This window comes from Pseudophryne corroboree, chromosome 2 (genome assembly GCF_028390025.1).
Source record: "Pseudophryne corroboree isolate aPseCor3 chromosome 2, aPseCor3.hap2, whole genome shotgun sequence".
Lineage (NCBI taxonomy): Eukaryota > Metazoa > Chordata > Amphibia > Anura > Myobatrachidae > Pseudophryne > Pseudophryne corroboree.
The window spans coordinates 954036024-954055895 of NC_086445.1; the positions used below are offsets into that span (position 1 = coordinate 954036024).

Genomic DNA, 19872 nt, shown 5'->3' on the forward strand with positions numbered 1-19872 from the left:
ATACCATCTCTACAGTGAAGGATGGTGGCAGTGGCAGGAACTGGGAGACTAGTCAGGATAGAGGGAAAGATGAATGCAGCAATGTACAGAGACATCCTGGATGAAAACCTGCTCCATAGCGCTCTTGACCTCAGACTAGGGCGACAGTTCATCTTTCAGCAGGACAACGACCCTAAGCACACAACCAAGATATCAAAGGAGTTGCTCCAGGACAACTCTGTGAATGTCCTTGAGTGTCCCAGCCAGAGCCCAGACTTGAATCCGATTGAACATCTCTGGAGAGATCTGAAAATGGCTGTGCACCGACGCTCCCATCCAACCTAATGGAGCTTGAGAGGTGTGGGCAAAACTGCCCAAAGATAGGTGTTCCAAGCTTGTGGCATCATATTCAAAAAGACTTGAGGCTGTGATTGCTGCCAAAGGTGCATCAACAAAGTATTGAGCAAAAGCTGTGAATACTTATGTACATGTGATTTCTTAGTTTTTTGTTTTTAATAAATTTGCAAAAATCTCAAAAAAAACTTTTTTAACACATTGTCATTATGGGGTGTGTGTCGAATTTTCAGCGAAAAAATTAATTTATTCCATTTTGGAATAAGGATGTAACATAACAAAATGTGGAAAAAGTGAAGTGCTGTGAATACTTTCCGGATGCACTATAGCTATTTTAGCATATCTTAGTCCGTATGCTACCAAAACAGATGCACATTTGTGTGCAACAGCATCCAATTCAAAATCAGCCCCATGGAGGTATATTTACTAAAGTACTTTGGGTTTATAGAAGTGGATATGTTGCCTCTATCGCAACCAATCAGATTATACTTGTCATATATCTAGCATCTTCTAGTAGATAATAGTGAGAATCCAATTGGTTGCTATGGGCAACATCTCCACTTCTGTAAACCCGCACTTTACTAAATATACCCCATAGTCTCTGACAACCCAAATTTCAATCATGGCTCACCAAACAGACTCCACTACCTGCTTAGATGCTGCTGTGCTGCTAAGCACCACTTGAGGAAATCTCGCTCCCATTCTGACTTTGATCCAATCACCTTATAGCATGCCCTTTTACTTGTGCAGCACAGATTCTTCGCTATTGTAATATCAACCAATGAATAGAGTGTGTGTGTGTGTGTGTGTGTGTGTGTGTGTGTGTGTGTGTGTGTGTCCTAGGTATATGAGCCATGTTGTGAGGCTCTCGACTCCCATTACTGAGAAGGAGCCGGCAGTACTGGATGAGACTACGCGGGGCACCCCAGACGCCACTGGAGTGAGGCAGTTGGGGGCTTCCCTGTGAAGTTACGCCCCCTAGAGTGAAGTCAGCGGGGTTCCTGCATGGCCACGCCCATTAACACAGAGCCACAACCCCTTTTCGTCAGTTGCACGGACCCTGGTGTCGCCACTGACTGGAGTAACAATTTAATATTGAGGATAAATGCAGCAGTTGTGCATTTGGATGCTGATGCTGCAGGAGACGTTTCGTGTTAATAGATGCCTCCTGAATGTTTGTGTGGTCTGCTGCTGCATCTTACCAGCACTAGCAACCTGCTTGAGGTCTAATAGCAAATGTGTTTTTTGCAAACAAAATAAATGTTTAAAAACATGATCACAAGTGGGAATAAGTTTATGTGATGTTTTGGTAACATTTTCTAAAATAGCAAGATCTGTTTGTTCTAATTTTAAAATGGAAATACAGAGGCTGATTGGGAATTCTAAACTGTTCAGTTATATCCTTAAACAAATATGCTAAATTTGCAGAAAAAAAAAATTATTCTCAAAGCTTTATATTGGTTTTGGAAGAAATGTTTTATTCTTTATTTTGCATTAATCATTTTGCTTCTGGTGTATTAGAGGAAGAGAGTTGCTCTTGGCAAATGCTGAAGGTGAAATAGACTCGGATATTGGATTTTGTAAAGTTATGTCACAGGCAAGGCAAACAAGAAGAGATCACAGCATTATGTCCCTCCATCTTTATTACCAAACTTTGTTTTGTTTGTTCTTTTTATTATTAAACTATTTGTGTTGAAATATAACCTATAGCTTAACACTTAAGACATCCTAGCACACTGTGGCCTTTGATGGCTCTTATTAAAATATCTAAGCTTTCTTACCTATAATACTGCCTTAGATCAATTATACAGTGCATCCGGAAAGTATTCACAGCACTTCACTTTTTCCACATTTTGGTATGTTTCAGCCTTATTCCAAAATGGAATAAATTCATTTTTTCCCTCAAAATTCTACAAACAATACTCCATAATGTCAATGTGAAAAAAAGTGTTTTAGAGATTTTTGCAAATTTATTAAAAATACAGAAATAAGAAATCACATGTACATAAGTATTCACGGCCTTTGCCATGATGCTCAAAATTGAGCTCGGGTGCATCCTGTTTCCACTGTTCCTACAGCTTAATTGGAGACCACCTGTGGTAAATTCAGTTGATTGGACATGATTTGGAAAGGCACACACCTGTCTATATAAGGTCCCACACTTGACGGTGCATGTCTGAGCACAAACCAAGAATGAAGTCAAAGGAATTGTCTGTAGACTTCCAAGACAGGACTGTCTTGAGGCACAAATCTGGAGAAGGATACAGACACATATCTACTGCTTTGAAGGTCCCAATGAGCACAGTGGCCTCCATCATCCGTAAATGGAAGAAGTTCGGAACCGCTGGGACTCTTCCTAGAGCTTTCATTATGGGGTATTGTGTGTAGAATTTTGAGGGGGGAAAAATGAATTTATTCCTTTAGTAATAAGGCTGTAACATAACAAAGTGTGGAAAACGTGAAGTGCTGTGAATACTTTCCGTATGCACTGTAGCTGTGGTGAAACAACAGATCCAAGACTGCCCAACCAGCCATCTCTGACAAAAAGTGTTACAGGAGCACAGCCAGTTACCGCAGAACAGTGCTGCTAGAACACTGTCACATCATCAACAAAAATAACTAATTAGCAACATTAATATTGGGCCTGTCTGTCTCAGAAATAACTGGACATAATATGGCCTGACATTGGACATCCCCACGCATCAGACTTCCCCATGTACACCTGACATGGCATCAAACTTCCCCACGTACACCTTACATGGATTTGCCCCCATGTCGTCATAAACCAAGCCTCAGTACGCTATATGCCGCGAGTGTGTGTAGTAGTGTAGCAAAGTAGTGTAGTAGAGAGTGTGTAAGTAGTGTAGCAAATTTTTCTTTAAATGTGCATTATTTACACTGCAGATGCAGGGATGCAGCACTAAAGGGTCTATGTACAAAACCTTGGGGAGTGAGATAATGTTAATGGATTTAAAGTACCAGCCAATCAGCTCCTACCTTTTACTGCCATGTTACAGACTGTGCTTGAAAAAATGCAGTTAGGAGCTGGTTGGTTGGTACTTTGTCCATGTTTTCGCTCTCCAAGGCTTAGTAAATAGACCCCTCAATCTGTATCAAAGAGACCGAGCTGCGACTTGAACCGCACAGGAATTAGATATAAGTACAGTTGATGAAGCACACCAGAACTTGGTGTGTAAAAAAAAAAAAAAAACACCTGCTGCATCGTGGCACTTTGTATACAGATCTGCACGATGTACAAGTGCTGCATATAAAATTAATCGTTGCGGTCTCATTAACAACTTATCTGGCATAGTTGCATCGCTTGCGACCACACCAGCAAGTGACTTGGTTTCAAATGATGCGACCAGTCAGATACATAGCATGAAGGCGGCTGCCAGAAGATAATCTTCCTGCATCCGTCACTCACAGAGGGACATACCGGCCCCTCTGCCTCCCGCCACACCTTTCCCCCCCCCAATGTCTGCTGTGCTGCCGATCACTGCTGATCAGTCAGCACAGCAGCCCCCACCCGGTGGCTGCATAGAAGGGCAGCCACCCAGGGAATGTAAGTTAACCCCTACCCCCCCCCCCCCCCCCTCCCTCTAGCGTGTTCCTGATGAGTAGTCCCTGGGAAAATCAAAGCCATGGTGGTTTTCTATGTTTGAAAAAAAAAAAACTTTTTTTACTTTAAAAAAAAAATGTATGGTAGACTTACCATGTTTAAATCTCTGCGAGGTACACTGGATTCCACAGGGAATACATTGGGGTGTAGAGTTGGATCTTGATCTGAGGCATCAACAGGCTAAAGCTTTGACTGTTCCCAGGATGCACTGCACCGCCTCCTCTATAGCCCTGCCTCCAGGCACTGGAGCTCAGTTTTAGTAACCAGTCCAATGCAGTAGCAAGTAAAAGAGATGGTAGCTGTTAGTCACATAGAACCACATTCTCACGACAGAAGAAGGGACTAGCGGCTGATGCCATACAAACCCAAAGAAGCTAAGTGCGTCAGGGTAGGCGCCCTGTGGAATCCAGTGTACCTCGTAGAAAGAGATTTAACCATGGTAAGTCTATCATATATCTTCTTTTCTGCAGCAGGGTACACTGGGATTCCACAGGGAATACATTGGGGATGTCCTAAAGCAGATCCTCGTGGGAGGGGGATGCACCGTAGCGAGCACAAGAACCCGGCGTCCAAAGGAAGCATCCTGGGAGGTGGAAATATCAAAGGCATAGAATCTGATGAACATGTTCACTGAGGATCACGTAGCCACCTTGCACAATTGTTCAGCAGACGCGCCTCGGCGGGCCGCCCAAGAAGATCCAACAGACCGAGTAGAATGGGCTTTAATAGCAGCAGGAGCTGGAAGACCAGCCTGTGTATAGGCTTGTGCAATCACCATTCTAATCCATCTGGCCAAGGTTTGCTTATTCGCAGGACAGCCACATTTGTGAAAAACAAAAAGTACAAAAAGGGTATCTTACCTCCTGAGGGAGGCAGTCCTCTCTACGTAAATACAGAGAGCCCGTGCCACCTCCAAAGACCGCTTTTTGGAGGACAAACCAGAAGGGATAAAAGCCGGAACCACAATCTCTTGGTTAAGATGGAAAGATGAAACCACCTTAGGTAGATAACCAGGGCGAGTTCTAAGAACTGCCCAGTCACGGTGAAAAATCAGAAAGGGTGGACGACAGGACAAAGCGCCTAAGTCCAACACCCTCCTAGCAGATGCAATAGTCAGCAAAAACATGACCTTAAGTGTAAGACATTTAAGGAACACAGACTCGAGGTTCAAATGGAGGCTCTTGCAGGGCTTTCAGGACAACAGACAGATCCCATGGAGCCACGGGAGGGACATAGGGAGGCTGAATCCATAACACACCCTGAGTGAAAGTATGAACATCAGGAAGAGACGCATTTTTTCTCTGAAACCACACCGACAAGGCAGAAATATGAACCTTGAGGGAGGCAAGACGAAGGCCTAAGTCCAGGCCTTGTTGCAGAAAAGCCGAAAATCTGTAAGTTCGTAATGTGTATGCATCGTAATTCTTAGCAGCACACCATGTAAAATAAGAATTCCAGACCCTATAATAAATCCGCGCCGAAGCCGGGTATCGGACCTTCAACATAGTTTGGTTTACCGCCTCAGAGAATCCTTTGGCCCTCAGGAGTGAAACTCCAAGAGCCACGCCGTCAAAGCCAGCCTGGCCAGGTCCGGGTAGACACAAGTGCCCTGAACGAGGAGGTCCTGGCGTTGAGGAAGTAGAAGAGGATGCTCTATCAATAGACCCTGCAGGTCTGAGAACCAATGCCATCTGGGCCATGCTGGAGCGACTAGAAGTATTATTCCTCCTTCTTGTTTGAACTTCTGTATTACCCTGGGCAGGAGTGACACTGGAGTGAACACGTAGGGCAGCCGAAAGATCGATGGAATTGCCAATGCATCCATGAACGCTGCTTGAGGATCCCTTGTCCTTGATCCGAAGACCAGAACCTTGTGATTGTGTGGAGACGCCATCAAGTCTACATTTGGTAGGCCCCACTTGTCCACTAGGAGTTGAAAGACTTCCGGATGAAGACTCCACTCTCCGGCGTGAACGTCCTGACAACTGAGGAAATCTGCTTCCCAGTTGAGGACTCTGGGAGTGAACACTGACGATATTGCTGGCAGATGGCGTTCCGCCCAGGATTTTTGACACTTCCAACATTGCCATGCGGCTTCGAGCACCGTCTTGATGATTTATGTACGCCACCGTGGTGGCGTTGTTAGATTGTACTTGAACAGGCCTGTACTGTACCAGAGCAGGTCAAGCATCAGCGCATTGAACACTGCCTGCAATTCCAGAATGTTTATCGGGAGAAGCGATTCCTCCCTGGTCCACCGACCCTGGAGAGAGTGTTGCTCCAACACCGCACCCCAACCCCGCAGTTTGGTGTCCGTTGTCAAGAGGACCCAGTTGGAGATCCAGAAGGGACGGCCCCTGCTCAACGGCTGGTCCTGTGGCCACCAGCTCAGTGACATACAAACCTCTGGAGACGAGACCATTTGAGACCTGATCTGATGGGGCAGGCCGTCCCACTTGGAGAGGAATATACTCTGCAGAGGGCGGGAACGAAATTGAGCATACTCTACCATGTTGAAAGCCGACACCATGAGGCCTAGTACTTGCATCGCCGAGTGTATCTGATCCTGTCCTGAAGCTTCAGGACTTTCTCTGGAGACAGAAACAATCTCTGGCTGTGTGTGTCCAGCAGTGCCCCCGTGGGCCTGTAGGAATTGGACCATCAGTTCCAGATGACTGAGGGGAACATCTTGGGAGTTCGTCAGGATCAGCAAGTCACCCAGATATGGCAGGATCCTGATTCCCTGACAGCGGAGATGGTACCGGCACTACCACTCCTGTGTCCAGGAGGGATTGCACAACCAAGTCTAGAACTTGTGCTTTCAACGGATCCGAAGGGATAACCGTCGAGCAGAAATGGCGAGGGGGACGTCTCTTGAAAGACATTGTGTACCCGTGAGAGACAATTTCCCGCACCGCACCCAGGCGTACAAAGTGGTCTTTAACCAGGCCTGGGCGAACTGCAGAAGTTGGCCTCGAACCCTGGGGTCCCCAAGGGGGAGGCCCGCCCCGTCATGCAGCAAGCTTGTCTTGTTTGGAAGCAGGCTGACGGGGGGCCCAGGATTGTTTAGGTTTGGGCTTAGTGGATTTGGAAGTACGAGCCTGTGTCGGTACGCCTGAGCCTTTGCCTTTGTCTGGAGGTCGAAAGGAGTGAAAAGTGGTACTCTTTGCATTTGGTGCAGAAGGATTAGTACTTGGGAAAAACGCAGTCTTAGCAGTTGCCAAATCAGTCACAATCTTATTCAGATCCTCCCCAAAATGGATGTCTCCCTTAAAAGGGTGCACCTCCAAGGTCTTTTTAGAGTCTAGGCCCACCTTCCAGGACCTCAACCACAGAATTTGGCGAGCCAGTATAGACGTAGTAGACGCCTTGTCTGCCATTACACCTGCCTCAGAGGCCGCCTCCTAAATATAGTGGGAGGCTGTGGTAATATGAGACAGATATAGTCTGGCAGTCTCAGAAATATCCTGAGGCGGCTCATTCTCAGTCGCCTGAACCCATGCTTCAATACCTCTCGTGGCCCAGGAGGCTGCTATAGTGGGTCTATGTGCAGCACCGGTAAGAGAGTAAATAGACTTCAGGCATCCCTCCACACGCATATCCATCGGTTCCTTCAGTGAGGTGACAGTAGTGACAGGCAGAGTAGATGACACCACAAGACGGGCGACATAAGAGTCCACCGGCGGTGGAGTTTCCCACTTGTTACTTAACTCCACAGGGATAGGATAACGAGCTAGCATCTTTTTAGACAGGGAAAATTTCTTTCCTGGAGACGACCAGGATTCCTGACGTACAGTATGTCAATTAAATGGTCAGAATGTGGTAAGACTACTTTAGCAACCTTCTGACATTTCAACTTATCTGGTTTTTTAGACGCAGTAGCGGGATCAATTTCATCATCAATTTGGAGAATCAGCTTAATAGCCTCCACTAGGTCAGGAACATCAACCTGGGTTGTAGATCCCTCATCAGAAGCGACCGTATCCGTGTCTGACAGATCAGTATATTCCACATCCTCATCAGAAGAATTATCTGAAATATTAGTGGATTGTGAGGAAGAAATGGCCCGCTTAAAGGACCCCTTGACCCCAGAGGGGCGAGGAGTAGACTTTTGTCTAACCAAAGATTGGTTTAATTTTTGTAACTAATTAGACAGAGTGTCTGCCCATGGCGGATTAACCACAGGGACAATATGTGGCTGTAATGGCACAGGAGGTCCCACAGGGGGCGTAAGATGTGTCACAAGCGTATTCAGCATACTTAAGAACGCTGCCCAAGGTGGGTCTTGATTGGCCACAGGTGCTGCAGGCTGACTGGAAGATATGACATCCAGTGCCTGAACCATCAGCTAAAACTTCCCCCACAGGGAAATCCGTGTTGCCAGTACTGCATGATGCAGAAACGTCCGCGGATTTCTCGCCCTGTGTGGCAGACATTATAGGAAATGTAGCCTTAGAGCGTAACAGTACAATATAGCCAGACAAACACAATACCTGCAAATAACCCCCTGATTTATGTGACAGTAAATACAGGGAACAAACAGAGGATTAAAGCGGTATGAAGTGACTGAAATACATATATATATATATATATATATATACAGGTTGAGTATCCCTTATCCAAAATGCTTGGGACCAGAGGTATTTTGGATATGGGATTTTTCCGTATTTTGGAATAATTGCATACCACAATGGGATATCATGGTGATGGGACCTAAATCTAAGCACAGAATGCATTTATGTTTCATATACACCTTATACACACAGCCTGAAGGTCATTTAATACAATATTTTTAATAACTTTGTGTATTAAACAAAGTTTGTATACATTGAGCCATTAAAAAACAAAGGTTTCACTATCTCACTCTCACTCAAAAAAGTCCGTATTTCGGAATATTCCGTATTTCGGAATATTTGGATATGGGATACTCAACCTGTATGTATGTATGTATGTATGTATATATATATATATATATATATATATATATATATATATATATATAATATTTAAGCAGGAAAGAAGAAGCGGCACTCAGCGTCTTAGTCAAAAATAGAAAAGTATTCACAACACCATCAGAAACCAACGTTTCGGGACACGCAGGTCCCTTTGTCAAGGTGTACAGCAATGTGTAGAGAGTAACAACATACCTTTATAGTAGAAGAAGCCCCAGAGTGATTGTGTGTAGCGCGGCGTCCGTCCTCGAGGTCCGGCGCTAACCGCTGATGTCATCGGCAAGCGGCCGCCGGGTGTCATGGAAACCAGGCACTCAACTGTGCCGTTGCCGAGAGAAGTGAAGATAGCGGTGACAAACTATAAAGTACCACCACCACAAAATACATAAACAACTAGCATGGCCAAAGTGGTTTATAGCTGTACATGATAACGAGTTGCAGGGCTGCACTGGAGGCACTAACTGTGCAATTAAAGAGCCGCAGCAAAGCACGCTGACAATGGTGCTGTAACCATTGTTCCGTATGATAGTGGGCGCTGCATTATAACGAGGGGGTACACATGCAACATAAAGCTGCTGTTCACATATGTGAAACAGCAAACTAAGCTGGATGCATAATCGTCCAAAACAAGCCATGCTAGCGTTTAAAAATAGTGAAAATAAGTAGGTGTGATAGAGTGCTTACTACACAGAATGGGAGCCTACACATGTTTAAAACATAACTTAAAGAACAGAACAGGCTATAAGAGGAAATCAGGAGAGTGGAGGGGTAAGCCCTTCACCATTCTGGTGGAGTCAGGATTATTTGTGGGTGAACAAGTTCCAGGGCATCATCTCATTCAAACCGTCAGGGTTAATTGTGCCAAGTCTATGGATCCACTTGGCTTCCAATCGAAGGAGTTTACCCTCTCGGTCACCACCTCTCAAAGACTTCTCGATGTGGTCGATGACCATATGCTTCAGATCATTGATACAATGGCCCGCTTCCAGAAAATGCCTGGCGACTGGCTGGTCAGCTACCTTGCCCGATGAGGCTTGTTTGATTGCAGACCTGTGTATGGCCATTCGTTCCCTCATGGTTCTAATAGATTTACCCACATAAACCAAGTTACATGGGCAAACTATAATGTAAATAATAAAAGAGGACTGGCAAGAGAGAACATGCTTGATGTTGATATTGCGGTTCTCATGTGGGTGTTTGAAGGAAGAACCGGTAAGCATATGGGTGCACTTGGGGCATTTGTAGCATCCTGGGGGTCTCATGAGGAAGTTGGATGGACGATCGCTACTGGTACTGAAACCAGTGATGTCTGTATGGACGATAGTGTCTTTAATGTTGCGGCCTCTTGTAAAGCAAGGCATTGGGCGCTTATGTTTATAGACAGGAATGGAGGTGTCCGTGGACACCAGAGGCCACAAGGCTCTTGACGCACGTGGAATGACTGCGCTGGCTGTGTTGTATTGCGTAACAAAAGGGATCACCTCCCCCTTAGGAGTCTTGGTGCTTGAAGATAATAAGCTGGTTCTTGGAATAGCCATAACTTCCACTTTTTGTGCCAGTAAAGTTCTTACCAGGAATTTGTCGATGAGCGTATTCAGTTCATTCTCCAGTGTCGACCGGTCACTGATGATTCTGGATAATCTGATCATCTGGGATCTAGGTAGTCCTTTAATGAGGCTTCTGGGGTGATGGCTGTTGGCTCGAAGGAGGGTATTTTGGTCAGTGGGTTTGGTGAAAAGGCCAGTGTGGATAACTCCTTCTGATAGGTTAATTTGTACATCCAGATAACTGATGGTCTTTTCACTGGTGGAATAAGTGTATTTGATAGGTGAATCGCGCATGTTGATAGTTGACATCACTGATTCAAAAAGGCCCAGGGGGCCCGTCCACAGGATAAATAGATCGTCTATGAACCTCCTTCAAACACCCACATGAGAACCGCAATATCAACATCAAGCATGTTCTCTCTTGCCAGTCCTCTTTTACTATTTACATTATAGTTTGCCCATGTAACTTGGTTTATGTGGGTAAATCTATTAGAACCATGAGGGAACGAATGGCCCTACACAGGTCTGCAATCAAACAAGCCTCATCGGGCAAGGTAGCTGACCAGCCAGTCGCCAGGCATTTTCTGGAAGCGGGCCATTGTATCAATGATCTGAAGCATATGGTCATCGACCACATCGAGAAGTCTTTGAGAGGTGGTGACCGAGAGGGTAAACTCCTTCGATTGGAAGCCAAGTGGATCCATAGACTTGGCACAATTAACCCTGACGGTTTGAATGAGATGATGCCCTGGAACTTGTTCACCCACAAATAATCCTGACTCCACCAGAATGGTGAAGGGCTTACCCCTCCACTCTCCTGATTTCCTCTTATAGCCTGTTCTGTTCTTTAAGTTATGTTTTGAACATGTGTAGGCTCCCATTCTGTGTAGTAAGCACTCTATCACACCTACTTCTTTTCACTCTTTTTAAACGCTAGCATTGCTTGTTTTGGACGATTATGCATCCAGCTTAGTTTGCTGTTTCACATATGTGAACAGCAGCTTTATGTTGCATGTGTATCCCCTCGTTATAATGCAGCGCCCACTATCATACGGAACAATGGTTACAGCACCATTGTCAGCGTGCTTTGCTGTGGCTCTTTAATTGCACAGTTAGTGCCTCCAGTGCAGCCCTGCAACTCGTTATCATGTACAGCTATAAACCACTTTGGCCATTCTAGTTGTTTATGTACTTTGTGGTGGTGGTACTTTATAGTTTGTCACCGATATCTTCACTTCTCGGCAACGGCACAGTTGCGTGCCTGGTTTCCATGACACCCGGCGGCCGCTTGCCGATGACGTCAGCGGTTAGCGCCGGACCTCGAGGACGGACGCCGCGCTACACACAATCACTCTGGGCCTTCTTCTACTATAAAGGTATGTTGTTACTCTCTACACATTGCTGTACACCTTGACAAAGGGACCTGCGTGTCCCGAAACGTTGGTTTCTGATGGTGTTGTGAATACACTTTTCTATTTTTGACTAAGACGCTGAGTGCCGCTTCTTCTTTCCTGCTTGTTTATCCACTGCTGTTGAGAGGGCACCGGCACATTTTTTGGACATTGAAAACGGAGTGCCGGTCCATTCCTATTCCTTGCGCGTGTATATATATGTGTGTGTATATATATATATATATATATATATATATATATGCGACCCTGACGCACCTAGCCCCCAAGGGTACAGAATATAGTGATAGCAAGACGTGTGATACACTAGAATGAAATCCACACAGCAGCTACAGGCACGCTCAGTCACAGGTACAATGCAGAAGTTATTACAGATAAACAATAAAACTGCACTGGACTAGAAAACTACATATAGATATGTACTGTATGTATATAGATATAACAATGCACAGTAGATACTGGATGTATATAACAGAATACTTGTACTAAATATTCAGGTAGCAGTACACTTGTTCTTAACTAACACAGTCCAAAATGGCATGTAGAATACTTAAGTGCCTGTAAATGACAGCGCTGACGAGACAGGCAGCTTTACAGAGGAGACAGTGCCCAACAGTCCCGGAAATCAGCCCAGCTACTTGTAAAGATGACGCCAAAATCTCTGTCAGGGAGTGAGGGAGAGTGAAATGCAGCTCCAGGGCGGGAACACCAGCAGTAGATGGGGCTACAGGTCAGCACCTTATCTCCTATGCTGGTCCTCACCACCGGGTACTTTGGAGCCTATGTAAAATGGATTTTAGTAAATCCGACCTGTGCTCCCTGCCCTGGTGGATATAGTGGGGTCCCTTTGCAGTACAGTATCCACGCCAGTAGGACCACGATTTACTGACGGGTCCCACCTTGGGGACCCTCTTACCTCCTCCCTGATGTGCAGCCACATGATCCAGGAGAGCGTCAGCGGTGGTGTGTCTGAAGTCCGGTGCGCCTCCGCTGCAAGTACCCAGGAACCTGGCCACGGGAGTATGCAGCGCTGCTGGGGAGGTGATGGAGCCGCAGCACAGAATGTCAGAATTACATAAACAGTGCTGTGGCCCTTGAAGTCTTCTGCAGGCACCAACTTACTAACTGAGCTCCAGTGCCTGGAGGCGGGGCTATAGAGGAGGCGGTGCAGTGCATCCTGGGAACAGTCAAAGCTTTAGCCTGTTGGTGCCTCGGATCAAGATCCAACTCTACACCCCAATGTATTCCCTGTGGAATCCCAGTGTACCCCACTGCAGAAATTATATTTAAATAAAATCTTGTTGGATAAGTTTAAATACATGTTCTTCACCTTACTGGCTAGACAATTTCTCAGCATTTAAAAAAAAAAGTTGGTTAACTAATGGGCCCTACACACTGGCCGACATCATTGCACGATGTGAACGATCTCGTTCATTAATGAACGAGATAACGTTCATATCGTGCAGTGTGGAGGCACCAGCGATGAACGATGTGCGGCCCATGGCTCGTTCACCGCTGGTGCCCTGTCGGCTGTGCATGCAGGCCAATATGGACGAGATCGTCCATATTTGCCTGCACGTCTATGGAGCCGGGTGAAGTTTCTTCACTCCCTCCGTCACTGCCCCCCCCCCCCCCCGCCCCGCCGCCGGGTCGCCCGTCTGCCGTAACGGCGGTCGGGCAGCTCGGCGGCACATCGCCGAGTGTGTAGGGCCCATTACATTCACATTTGAACAAAAATGATGCTTGGGACAAGCCGAGGCACGGGGGACCTGACGCGCCAAGATGGGCTGTTTGGCGTGACTGAGTTAACAGTGTATGAGGCCACATCTGCATGCCCACGAGTAGCCCCCATACCATTAAATCTTCAATATGATATACACCTGGAGCTCGCTCAGAGGGGTGGAGGGTACACTTTCCTCCTCCTGCAGCCCTAGTGTATGGCTCTACACTGTGACCTCTTCCTGCTGTGCAGAGAAAGAACTGACATGATGCAGTTGCAGCAGGTCTGTCCAGCTCATTCCCCTTGCTATTACATGACCACACAATTTGGCCACTCAGGAGCTTGATCATGCAACCCCATCTGTAGGTGGTTTATAGGAACCCCAGTGATTAGTATCTCAAAGGTATACAGAAAAACCAGAAAGGATTACGGGTCTGTAGAGACTGCTGTGCATAGGAGATGTTTCAGCTGGTACACAAGAACCAAGGACTGCCAGTGTCACTGCACAACCTAGACTGAAACTGGCCATTACGATACACCCTGCTGCAGAAACTAATGCCCAGATTTATCAAGCCGTGGAGAGTGATAAATTGCACGATGATAAAGTACCAACCAATCAGCTCCTAACTGTCATTTTTCAAACACAGCTTGTAACATGGCAGTTATGAGCTAGTTGGTTGGTACATTATCACTGTGCAATTTATCACTCTCCAAGGCTTGATAAATCTGGGTCTGTGTACTGTATTAATGTTTGTGTGTACTTTTTTTTTTTCAACAGCATAAAACAAGGTTTATTAGTTGGGTTTAAGTATGTATCCCGATGGAAAGGATACCGGTGGTCTGAATACCCACATTGGCACCACGACAGCTCCGCAGTAAACCTCTTGTGGGTGCCTAACCCTAACCCCCCCCCCTCCTTGGGGTGCCTAACCATCCCCAGGGTTGCATAACCCTAGCCCACCCTTCCCCGCTGCCTAAACCTAATCCTTCTTGCTTGGTGCCTAACCCTAACCTCTCCTTTTAAGTGCCACCTCCCCGATACCTAACCCTAAACTTCCCGGCCCTGCACCCTAACCCCCCTTCTCCTGCCTAAACCTAACCCCTGCCCCCGCGCGGCAGGACGCCAGCACGTCTCACTGATAGGATGATTGGGATTCCCGGTGCCTGTATTTTGACGCCGAGAATTCCACCTCTGTCGGCATTGTGATGTCGTTATCATGCCTGCTGTGTGGGATTACGATGTCGGTATTGTGTTTGCCGGGATCCCACCTGGTGGCATTTTAACTGCATCCCAGTAGTTGATGATATAACAAGTACTACTGTATACCAACGTAATTAGTATTTTGAATAAATAATAAAAAGGTATTGTTCAGTAAAAAGAAATTGGTACTTGTCAATTATACCGGGCTACACTGAATAACACTAATTTTATTGCCAAAGCGATTTTGGGGTAACTTTCTGGGGCTGATTCCGAATAGTGTATGACATCGATTTAAACATGCTTGGGATAGGCATATGTATATCCTTACAGAGAACTACAGTAAGGATCAAAAAGGGCTGAGATTACCTAAAGGATAATAAAGGGGCAGTCTACATGGGTCAAGTGGTTCTTCTCTACCATCAAATTGTCAATGTTTCTTATATTGCTAGATTAGCTATCATTTTTTTTAGATACATGGATGAGAAACAAGAAAAACACAATAGACAACATGAACTGCTCAACTGTCAACAGACTGGCTGATCACTTGTATACAGATATTTTGGCGTGAACACACAGAATATTTCTCACCTTCTAGAGTGATCTGGTAGATTCCCATACACGTGTGGTGAAGATTCCTATTGATTTGAGGGTATCCATTATCTCAAGAACTAGAGCCAATTAAAAAATATCCTTGCCAACTAGACACTTTTACATTATTATTATTATTATTATTATTATTTTGGGGGGGGGCTGTTATCAGCTTTGTCCATACAGTTCCCTCAACTTTATTGCAGCTCTCCCATTACTCAGTCAGACAGCTAATGTATGTGATATGCATTACAAGCACCTTGCTTATGTACAGTAGGGGAGCCGAGAGGTCTGCCGAGCCCCGGTAATGAGAGGGCGTGCCAATTAGGGGTGTGTGACCAGACAGCTCCGTTTAAAATAGTAAAAAGTATTATTTGCGTACGGGCGCCGCACAAGGGGTAGCGCCAGCTTCAGAACCGGTGGGCGGCAGCAGGCGGCGGGTGGGTGGGAATTTGTGAACACTCCACTTGTTTCATTATGCAGGGAGAGAGGACTGGCTGCCACTGCAGCTGCTTTCTCTCCCCAGCATGTCCTTTTATTTAACTTCTCCTCAGGGTTATTCACAGAATAATGAAGTTAGCTATTTACAAATCAGATGGGTGCTCTAGGATAATCAGTGATCCTGTGTATGAAGATCAACATGCAATATCATCCAAGCTTTGTATGTTAACTGTTCATATACTGCGGTGATAATAAAATACCTTTGATCCTTTATGTCTTGGTAAACACCATGTTTATTTATTTATTTTTTCTAATTATTTTTATTAAGGTATTTCTCAATATACAAAACAATAAAGACAGGTACAAAGATATTGCGATATATCCAGAAAAACAAACACAAAGCTGAAGTGAGCTGTCTTCATAGATAATCACAAAGCACTGCAAAAATGTCCAGAGACCAGAATAAAATCCATAGAAAGATAATATTTGTGACACAAAATCACATTTACTGATCTGTGGGCGAGTCTTTTTAATGTGGATCAGCAATCAGGAAGAGAGAAAATTACAGGACCACATAGACAGTAGTGCTATATAAGCAAACAAGCTGTAATTGTAACTTAAAATATGGGATGGGTTAGGAAGAAAGGAAAGGAATTGAAGGGAGGATTGAAAAATCCATGATATAGCATCAGTCCATACAGTATACATACCATATGTTTTATTTTTATGGAAGAAACATAGAGGTCATATACAGTATATATTTCACCATTGAGAATTGTCTAAGACTCTATATATAATCTGTTGAGTGTCACAATCAAAGTCTTAATAAAAGGAGACCATTTACAAAGAAATTTTTGTATACCAACATGAAGGTCAAAACATGCATATTTTCTATCATAGTATTAAAACTGAAGAAGTTTTTGTTTAACCTCTGATAGAGTAGGGGCATATTTCTTAGTCCAATGGAGTAGGATACATTTTTTACTGATAGTAACTATTGTAATCAAAAGAGGTAAAAGAGCCTTCTGATTTTTCCCCAAAGACCAATGGGCAAAAGTAAATCCCAAACAAGCCCTTGGATCAGGCTTCAGTTGTAATTTAAATACAACATTGACAAAACTGAGAATTTTACACCCAAATCTTTTTAACTTAAAACAATCCCATATGCAATGGGAAAAATCTGCTATTGTGGTTCCACATTTAACACAGGACCCGGATTCTTCTTTCACCATATGTCTTCTTTGATATTGAGTAATATAAGCGCTATGGAGCATTCGAATATGTACCTCCTGCAAATATGTAGATGGCAACACCTTCAATGAGAGTAAATGCATAGAAATTAGCTCTGGTAGGTCTACTAGGGATGGAATATCCAATTTCCATTTTTGTATTAAGACCTTCCATTGAGGGTGTTCAGTCGACTTCAAAAACATGTATACAAATATTTCATGTTATAATCCTTACTACAAAGGAAATTAAGTAAATTATCAATAGTCTTTATCTGCATAAAAGACCTTTGAGAGGAACTAGTCGAACCGGGTGCTTTTATAGATAACAAAAAATGGGCGCGTTTGAAAATACATATACATATGAGATTTCGGTAATGAGAAACGTTGGCTTAAGTCTGTAAATATAGCTATTGATCCACCAGGATCAAAGACCTTGGAAGATAAATGTAGCCCATTATACTTCCACATTTTAAACAAGGGATTAGACAAAGATGGGGGAAACGAAGGATTTCCCTATAGAGGGATATAAGGAGTAACATATGGATTAGCATTACAATATTTGTTAATAGATATCCAGGCTTTATAGGTATCCTCAAAGAATTTATGGGTTTTAACCTGTAAAGGGATGAGTGTTTTTCTAGTCTGTAGAAGCGCGCCTAGAGCGTATGGATGAAAAATAGCATGGTCTAGGGATAAATCTACATAGTCTGATTTATGTAATAGCCAGGCACTAATATATCGAAAGAAAACCCCAGAGAATATGTTTTTAGATCAGAATATCCTAATTCACCTTTATTCCTGGGAGTCATTAGTTTACCTCTAGAAATTCTCAGGATTTTATTCTGCCAGATAAATTTAGAAAACAAAGCCTCCAGACATTTAATATCTACATTATTTAAAGCAATTGGTAATAATTGCATATAATAAAATATTTTAGGAAAAATTATAGATTGAATAACAGCTAGTCTACCCAGAAGAGATAAAGGTAAATCCTTCCAGGACTCAAGTTTTGTCGTAATTTTTGAGATAACAGGAGAGAAATTAGCAGAATATAAATGTGTTAAATCCGAACAAATTTTGATGCCCAAATATTTGAACTGTGAGGGAGCTATAGAAAATGGAATATTCAAAGATTTAAGGAAGTCTGACTTAGTGCCACCTAACAACAAAACTTCTGATTTTGACACATTCACTTTCTATCCAGAAAATTGTCCAAAAGACTCAATGATCCGAAGCAAAACATGCAATGATTGATATAAGTTAGATAAGAAAAGGAGGGTATCATCTGCGAACAAACTTATCTTCAGTTCTATTTGGCCAATAGATATCCCTTGTATCATAGGGGAGGTACGCACTGCTATCGCCAGAGGCTCAATAGACAATGCAAATAGGAGGGGGTAAAGGGGGCATCCCTGCCTTGTGCCTCTCCCCAACAAAAAGGGGGTTGACAACAAGCCGTTGCAGGAAATTTGCGATTTTGGAGCGGCATACAACGTAAGAATTATATCTATAAATTGAGGGGAAAAACCAAATTTTTGTAATGTAAAAATAAATGTGGCCATAACACAAGATCAAAGACTTTCTCAGCGTCACGCGTTACCACTATATGGTCCCTAGAAGAGGGGGCCTGTGGAGAATTTATATGATAAATTGCTGCTAGAACTCTCCATACATTCACCACAGAATGCCGTCCTGTAGTAAATCCAGTTTGATCCGTATGAATCAAAATCGGTAATACAGGTTTCAACCTTTCAGACAAAATTTTCGTAAATAATTTATAGTCACTATTCAAAAGAGAAATAGGTCTATATGAGCCTGGAAGGTTGAGATTGCGACCTTCCTTTGGTAATATCTTAATTATAGCATCTGAAAAGTGAAGAGGGAGAGTCCCATGACTTATAATATGGCTAAAGCAGTCCGCAAGGGGTTCAGATACATAAGTACTTAATAATTGGTAAAATTCGGCAGGGAAGCCATCTGAGCCTGGAGATTTAGCTGGCTTTAGACACTTGATAGTAACAGCCACCTCTGCGGGAGTGATTGGTGCAAATAAGCCTGCTAACCTGCTATCCTATTCTTACTACAATTTTCGTGAACTCTCATCAGTGATTCCAGAGCCCACCAACATTGGATATACTTTCTACTTTCATACCACACTGGCAACGCCCGAATCCTTCCACTCTTGGAAGCTAAGCAGTGTTGGGCTGAGTTAGTACTCAAGTGGGAGACTATTGAGGAATACTCAGTTCAGTAGAAGATTGGGACGACCATGCTCAGCGTCTAACACTGACAGCAGATTCATCTCATCTATTCAATCTTTTCTATTCTCTTTCTTTAATACAAGTGGCTAGTAATATAACCATTATCATCATTGAGGAGCTGCCTATCAACTTGTTTCAGTTCAGGATTATATTATCAGGCAGTTAGCTGTGGCAAATCTGTGTCTGAAACCCGGACAGCACTGGAACGTTCATCAAGCATTTACGCCTATATAATTCGTTCCAGTTTCTTTTTGTCTTCTTTTTGCTTTCTTTCCCTTTTTTTCTTTATTTGTATATCCAACTACTAATTAATTATTTTACTGATATTGTTAATAAAATTATATTTTTATAATACTCATTGCTTTATTTGAGATTTCAAGATTAATAAGAGTGCGCCCACAAAAGAGTCTTCTTTTCTCCTTCCCCTTTGCAACCTAGATTGAGGAACCTGAGGGAATAATAACGAATCTCAGAAAGAGGAATCAGAAGGGTCAGTAAGTAGGGGGTCTGTAGGCCCTTGCTTAGAATTTAAATGTATAGGTTCAATCGGGGGTGGGGGGGGGAGTATA

The 19872-nt window shown here is 43.9% G+C and overlaps 1 pseudogene; it reads left to right on the plus strand.

Annotated features, from left to right (window-relative positions):
- Positions 1–19180: 19180 nt before the first annotated feature.
- Positions 19181–19299, plus strand: LOC135052360 (5S ribosomal RNA; annotated as a pseudogene).
- The last annotated feature ends 573 nt before the right edge of the window (positions 19300–19872 follow it).